We start from the raw sequence: 8074 nt of genomic DNA on the forward strand, positions 1-8074 counted from the left end.
AAAAAATAATGCATCTCCCATTTTGCTAGTATGTAAATAAGAAACCCAACAAAACAATTTATTGCCAAAGATAAGAAAGCTTATTAATCAACCAGTCAAACATATACACTAATAATCCAAAACTGGTCAGGACCTCCTTCAATAAACTGCTAAATCCATGACAAGCTACACAGCCAACACCAACCAAACAGAAACAAAATGATACTACAGCCAACCAATTTAATAACCACTTTGTACAGACTATGCAGTCTTTAACAAACCAGTTGACTAATCAAGGTCTTGATGTCCCCACTCAATCAAATAACCTCCTTCAATGTTTCTTCTTCCAACCAGTTCCCACAGATACCACCAAAAATACCTCAAAATTAAAGCCTACTGCAACTGCACCCAACAATCTACCTGGCAAATATTTTAAAACAGCAGCTGAAGCTACTGCACACCTGTTTTAGTTCTGATAAATTGATCCATATCTGAAAATAAAGTACCCCTAGCTATGGAAAAATCATACATTATTCCACTGCATAAGGGTGGAATCAATACAGATCTTTCAAACTGTATGCCAATTGCCTCTATCGCCACTACCAAAAATATTAGAAAAATGCATTCATATACAAATTTTCCACTGTTTAACAGATAATCAGCTTCTGCCTTCAACCCAAAACACCTTCTATTCTCATTACAGCATAAGTACTACTTTGCTGAATTTTAATATTGTCAACACCCATACAAATGCTGGAAGCCTAGTCTTCACCATTTTCCTAGACTTATCAAAAACTTTATAAACCATCTCCAGCCAGGAATTATTACATAACCTTTCATCATTAGTGCTCACCAACTCTTCACTACAATAGTTCCATAGCTTTTCACCTTCTTGCCTGTAACTATTGATGTCCCAGAAGGATCTGCACTAGGCCCCATACTTTTTAACACATTCATCGATCGATGAACTCTGTGCTGATAACCCCACCCTAATTTGCTTCGACAAAAATCTCTCTCTAGACCTTAAACAATCCTTATTGATTGAAACATGGCTAAATAATTCACAACTACTACTTAACCAAAAAAATAAATAAATAAATAAACTTCTCTTTCCCCAAAACATACCTCTACCACACAGTATTCACTAATATCTCTGCCAAAACACACAAAGGGGTTCAGATGAAGAGACAATAAAATCAGCAAGCAAAGGAGCACAGTACTGCTGCAACTGAATTCCTCCTCAAGTCTGGTGAGTATCTTCAAGGGGTGAACCCTGTTTTTAAAAAAAATCTCACCAAGATGACACAGACATACAGACTGTATTTTATATAGCATATATCATAGACAGAAATAGTTTATAAGACAGCTAAGTCCACAAGTCCCTGTAATCACAACTACGCAGGTAACAGCTGCACTCTATAAAAACAAAAACACAGCATCCATGGGACTGGACAACATCCCAGGCTGCGTTTTACATGAACTTCAGAATGAACTGTCTCCCCACCTAAGCATCATGTTCAATCATAGCTACACATCAGGCTTTGTGCCCATTGAATGGTGCACAGCAACAGTTATCCCACTCCATATGTTCATACGTTGGCACGAGGCGATCGGCCCTAGGGCCTATACAAGCCTAGCCACAACAATTCCCTGGCTATTTCTTCCCACAGTATTTACTTCCCTAGATGCCTGTCTAGCAGGACGACTGCTGAGATCCCTGGGCTGAATTTCCTATCTCACATCCAATCATCAAAGTTTCTTTTGAAGATGGCCAAAGAGGCGCTCTGCTTGACATGTATGGGCTGTCTATTCCAGAGTCTGGGGAGTCTCTGGGTCAAGAACCTATCCCTCCAGCATGTTTTGTTCATTGTGATGACAAGGTTTAGATCTCTGGAGCATGTGTCTCTGAGGGATTGGGATTTCTTTAAGTGTAGCATGTCCAACAGCTCTGGGTTTGACATGGCCTTGTATGTTAAGCAGAGATCGCCTTCGAGTAGATGATATGCGACAGAGTATAGGTGGAGTTTTTTTTTAGACTGTCAGGGCATCTGCTTTAGGCCTGTGATTCTTTTAGTGAGGTATTTCTGTGGCCTTTCCAGTTGTTACAGATGTCTTGAGAGGCATTGTATTCTATAATGGGTCTAATGAGGGATGAGTACAGTGGGACAATGACCTCCTTTTTTCTGGATGAAAAGCCCTTAGTGATGAGGTGTGCCACATAGGAGGATTTCCTGACTGTTGTAGCGATGTGGTTATTGAAGGTGAGACCACTGTCCACCTGTGTCCCCAAGTCCCTTATCACACTTTCAGTGGTTAGTGTACTGCCATCTATGTGGTAATTCACGGGTACATGTTTTTTCCCAAAGAGGATAACTATACATTTCTTGGCACGGAGATTGAGCCCATGGCTCTGGCACCAAGCATCTGTTTCTGTAAGGTCCTTTTGTAGAATATCCAGATCATTTGGGGATTCAATAATGGCTCCCAGTTTGCAGTCATCTGCGAACTTTGTTAGCCAGAGTCCCTTAGTGTTGGCCTGTACTTCAGAGAAGTAGATGCCAAGCAAGAGCGGTCCCTGGACTGAACCCTGAGGTACTCCACTTGTCTGGAGCTGGATTTGGAGTCGGCTACTTTTACAGTGTGGATTCTGTCAGTAAGCCAGTTGGCAATCCATCGAGTGACGTAGGGATTAATGCCCAGCTTAGTAAGTTTATCTATGATTCCAGAGTGGCGGATGGTGTTGAAGGCCTTGGCGAGGTCCAGATAGGCTGTGTGGACCACCTTACCCTTGTCCATGGCTTTGGAGACTGATTTGAAGAAGTCAATCAGGTTCAGGAGACAAGATCTGCCCTTCATGAACCCAAACTGCATGGGGTCCAGTGTTTGGAAGGTTGCCAATGTCTTTGTTTAGAAGTTCCATAATAAAATGTTCCATGGCCTTGCAGATTGGGCTCGTCAGACTGATGGGGCAGTAGTTCCCAGGATCCAAGGTGGATCCCCCTTGTGGAGTGGGATAACTGTAGCTGTGCGCCACTCAGTGGGCATGAAGCCTGAGGTGAGGCTATGATCAAACATGACACTTAGGTGAGGTGCCAGTTCATTTTGTAGTTCATGTAGTACACAGCCTTGGATGTCGTCTGGTCCCACAGATGCTGTATTCTTAGCTTTGGAAAGTGCGTTTTTTTACCTGTGTGGCCGTTAACACTGAAATTTGGCAATCTTTCGGTACTGAGATGTCCCTTTAGGGGGTGAGGGGGGGGGTGAAGTTTGCACTGAATCGATCTGCCAGGATATTGGCAATATTCTTGGGATCAGTATATTTAATGCCATTCTGTTGTAGCTCAGAGCAGATCTGAGCATTGCCATTTAGATTCTTGACATAGCTATAGAATGCCTTGTGGCTGTCTTTTGAATTTTTGGCAATTTTATTTTCGTAACAAGCTTGGACGATTTTATGAAGGATCCCAGCTTCTTACTGAGGCTGGTAAGGGAGCTTTTTGCATCCTGGGATTTTCCTCTCTTCTGCAACAGTTTCTTCCTTTTGTTGTAAAGTTTGTTTATGGCAAGGGACCACCAAATTGCCTTCCTTTTTTTGGAGGAGAGCATCTTGGTTCTATTGGGAATGGCACAATTCATGCACGAGTGGATGTGCTCGTACAGTGCCTTAGTGTAGGATTCAGCAGACGAACTTTCAGTTCCCGTCTGCATGGGTGTCATGAAGTTTGTCACTTCTGACTTGAGTAGCATGAAGTTGGCTTTGAAGAAGTTTTTTAAGGACGTTTCCTTACTGGGAGGTGGGGGTGGGATGTGCATGTTAAGGTTGATTAGCTTAGGGTCAGACCTGACCAACGAGGGGGTGACCATAGGTGTGGAGCATCGATTTCCCATGCTGGTAATGACCAGGTCTAGGATATTGGAGCCGCTGGTGGGACTAAGGATTAGTTGATCCAGGGCGTTGAAATCTATGAATTCCAAGAACCGTTGGGCAATGGTGCTGGTACACAAATAGTTTTCCCAGTTAATGGCAGGGTAGTTTAAAATCACCCAGTATTATGGTGCTTGGTTGAATCTTAATATTTTCCAGTATGTTTAGAAATGTGTAGTGAGAATATTGGGGCATGGTGGGGGATCTGTACCAAGCTACAATTTGGATTGAAGTCTTACCTAGTATTAGTTGCACCTGGAGAATTTCAGGTGCATTGTATTGGACAACTAGCCTGGTGTTGGGAATATCCTTGGTGAATATGGACACTCCTCCAACTTTAGTGTTTCGATCCTGGTTTGGTGGCCGAAAAGTGTGGTAAGAGTTATAGCCTGGTATTGCAGGGGTGCTCTCTGGAGCCTTGAACCAGGTCTCAACTGCACAGATATTGATGTTCTCCATTTTTACGACTGCCTCGAGAGAGTGCATTTTGAGGTTTAGACTTGTAGCATTATCTTCAGATTTTGCATGCTTGTACCGGTTACGGTGGTGGTTTTGTCCTTTAACAAAGGGGGAGCCACCAGTGATAACAGGAACTATTGCCCTATTAGCCTGATGAGCCTGGTCTGTAAGGCCATGGAACGCATCATCATGGAACTCATAAACAAAGAAATTGGTAACCTCCAAACTCTGGACCCCACTCAATTCGGGTTTGTGAAAGATAGATCATGCCTCCTGAGCCTGATTGACTATTTTGAGGCAGTCACCAAAGCTGTAGACGAGGGTAAGGTGGTTCACACAGCCTACCTTCCCCTCGCCAAGTCTTTCGACACCACCCCCCCCATTCTGGAATTATAGCTAAACTCTCTAAACTAGGTATAAATCTCTAAGTCACAAGACGGGTTGCCAACTGGCTCACTGACAGAACCCATACTGTAAAAGTTGCAGACTCCAAATCTGACTTCAAACCAGTGACAAGTGGAGTACCACAGGGTTCAGTCCTGGGACCTCTCCTGTTTGGTATCTACTCCTCTGAAGTACAGGCTAACACAGAAGGCCTTTGGCTAATGAAGTCTGCAGATGACTGCAAACTAGGAGACATAGTCAAGTCCCTAAATGTGGACATCCTGCAGAAGGGCATCATTGAGAAAGATGCCTAGTGTCAGAGCCATGGCCTCAAGCTCAATGCCTGAAAGTGCATTGTCATCCCCTTTGGTAAAAACTCTGTACCCATGAACTACCACATTGGTGGCAGTCTACTTTATGCCGAATGTGTAATAAGAGACATTGGGACCCAGGTGGACAGTAGTCTCTCCCTTGATAATCACATCGCCACAGTAGTCAGGAAATCTTTCTATGTGGCACACCTCATCACAAAAGGATTCTCATCCAGGAAAAAAAGAGGTAATTGTTCACCTCTACTAGACACTCATTAAACCCACTATAGAGTACAACGCCCCTTTTGGAATGTAGCTCACAAGACATCTGCAGCAGCTGAAAAGGCCACAGAAGTACCTCACAAAGAAGATTACTGGCTTCAAACAGATGCCCTACACTGACCGTCTCAAAAAACTCCAGCTTTACTCCATAGTATATCGCCTACTCCGATGTAATCTCTGCCTAACATATACAGCTATGTCAAACCCAGAGCTGTTGGACATGCTACACAAAGAAATCCCAATCCCTTAGAGCTACATGCTCTAGGGACCTAAATCTTGTCGCCACAATAAACAGGACATGCTGGAGGGATAGATTCCTGTCCCAGAGGCTTCACACACTCTGGAACAAGCTACCCATCTATGTCAAGCAAAGTTCCTCATTAGCACTCTTCAAGAAAAATCTTGATGAATGGATGGGAAATAGGAAATACACCCTGGGGATCACTCCTGTGGCTCTGCTCGACAGGGGCACAGGAAAATAACTTTCTTGGGTGGCGTAAGCCAGGGAACCTTGCTGGCTAGGCTTACTTAGGCCCTTGGGCCGATAACCTAGTACCTACCTATGAACCTATAAAGAAAAATACCCAATCCTGGTTAAGAACACTGGTGCCAAGACTGGAAAAAATGACAGTATAAAATCCTCAAGTGCAGGAAACATTCCTACAATGTGGTTAGGCCAGGCTCAAGGAGAGGATGGCCCCCCTGTTGTAGAAGGAAGTAGCAGTCCACAACAAACACAAAAACTGACAGGCCAAAAAAAGAGCCAAAATGATGATAGTGTGGGCTACTGAGGATAAGAAAGAAATTATTTACTGTTACTATTATGCAAGAAGCCCAGAATATTTTTTTCTGACAGAAAATATACGAAAAGATTAGGAGAGAAATTAGAGGAAAGAAAAATATTTGCACAAGACTGTCAAAAGCTTCAGATATAAATTTGTGTTCATCAATACACCGACTCATGAAAAACATTATATAGACCAAGAAACCATGGGCTGTTGGGAAAAAGAATCAACTGAGGATGTGCAAAAATATAAAGAACAAAACCTAGAGATTTTTGAGATGCATAAAAAAGAAATATGGACATGGGAAAGAAAGCTTTGATATGGTGTAATATTCATGCAAAGGAGAAAGCCAAACTAATCAATTAAAAAAAAAAGCAGATATCTGAAGAGAAATATAGGCAAAGGCATCCAGACATGGAAAATTTTACAATACAAAAAAGAAATTAAAGGGGGAAAACAAAAAAGAGATTAGTAATGGAGACGTTAAAGAAAAACTGAAGTTATATATTGCCTGCAAAGTGAAAGATGTAGTGCAGAAAATTCAACTCTGATAATGCCACAGCATCATAGAACAGCAAGTCCACAAATTAAAGAGAAACAGGGTGGAACAGGAAGCATATGACCACAGTTGCCACATGAAGATACTCTGATGCCTTCAGTAGGAAACCACTACAAAAAAATCAGCTGGAGTTGCACAGCAAGGGAAGGAACAGGAAACTGTGGCAGCTCTGACAGAGTTATTGTTGTGGAGTTGTAGGCCTGTGAGTTCAGATATGAAATAAAGAGTGATGCAGGATGTAGATGGAGAATATGTCACAGGAAGATGCTCTGGAACTTTCTGTAGAATGTCCGCAGGAAAAGGAGAATAAATAATGTGTCCTCAGTTTAGAAGAAAAGAATCTAAGGAAGAGTTGCTTGACTTAATAGAGATGGATAGACATGTAAAGATTGGTGAAAGAAACAGATTGTAGAAAATCAGACTCAAAATGTTAGAAGTCCAATGAAAGAAATGAACACAGTAATCAAGACTATTAACAGAAATTCATGCGATAAAACATAAGTACACAAGATATACTGTTGTACAACAAAATTAACAGATAAAGTGTTGCCACAAAAATACAGATCAATAAGGGAAAGGAAGTGAAATAAAATGTCATCATGGAAGTATCAAATAGTAGAGAGAACTATAAAGCAATTAAGACAAGAAGCATCACTGTTAGAAGAGTAAAGAAGAGGGAGCAGATCAACAAAAATACATAGAAAGATGCGATAAAAACAATGTACAGTATTCGAACAGCAGTAGAGCCAATGTACAATAAATATCCATATTTTTCATACAGAAATTAGCAATTCACCCCATCCTTCAAAATGCAAACTACACCCCCTTGTATCAGCACACACACAAACCTACATGTGATACATACAATAGTAGGGCATCTTCTCACATGTAAAAAGTAATGTCTTCCAGCTTTTCCCGGTTAGGGGTCACACACAGCGGAACTCCAGTCCGCTCATGATTGGTAGTGGATTTTTATGGTGCCGAGTTGCTAGCCCGACACCCAACCTTCAAGGAAGGCACGACCATTCACGCACACACCTACCTGCATGTCTTTAAATGTCACTCGACCGTGGGGAGGACATGCAGACTCCACACAGAAGGCATCTTCTCACATGTACAATCTTATATCCACTACCAGCATAACTGTAGAATTATATCACAAGCACAGAGTGCATGCATTTTTCATTAACAGTATCATTTGTGCAAGAAGCCAAAGACCTCACACTAAGTAGTAATTAACTGATCACAAAGTCAGCATTCATTCTTACATCTGCTCCTCCTCTGTATTTTTGTCCAAGCAAAACCTTTTCTCACTAACTGTACTCAATAACAATTAAGTAACACAAAGCTACAGCTCTACACAGATCAGCAGGTTCATTATCATACACAC

At 41.9% G+C, this 8074-nt stretch overlaps 1 protein-coding gene across 1 annotated transcript in view; it reads right to left on the reverse strand.

The window, feature by feature from the left end:
- The window catches only part of ABCA3 (ATP binding cassette subfamily A member 3), a gene marked incomplete in the record, with an annotated part of 1818321 nt that overhangs the window by 683044 nt on the left and 1127203 nt on the right, over positions 1-8074 (reverse strand).

Source organism: Protopterus annectens, chromosome 12.part0, assembly GCF_019279795.1.
Source record: "Protopterus annectens isolate FY-2018-M chromosome 12.part0, PAN1.0, whole genome shotgun sequence".
In the NCBI taxonomy this organism is placed as follows: Eukaryota; Metazoa; Chordata; order Ceratodontiformes; family Protopteridae; genus Protopterus; species Protopterus annectens.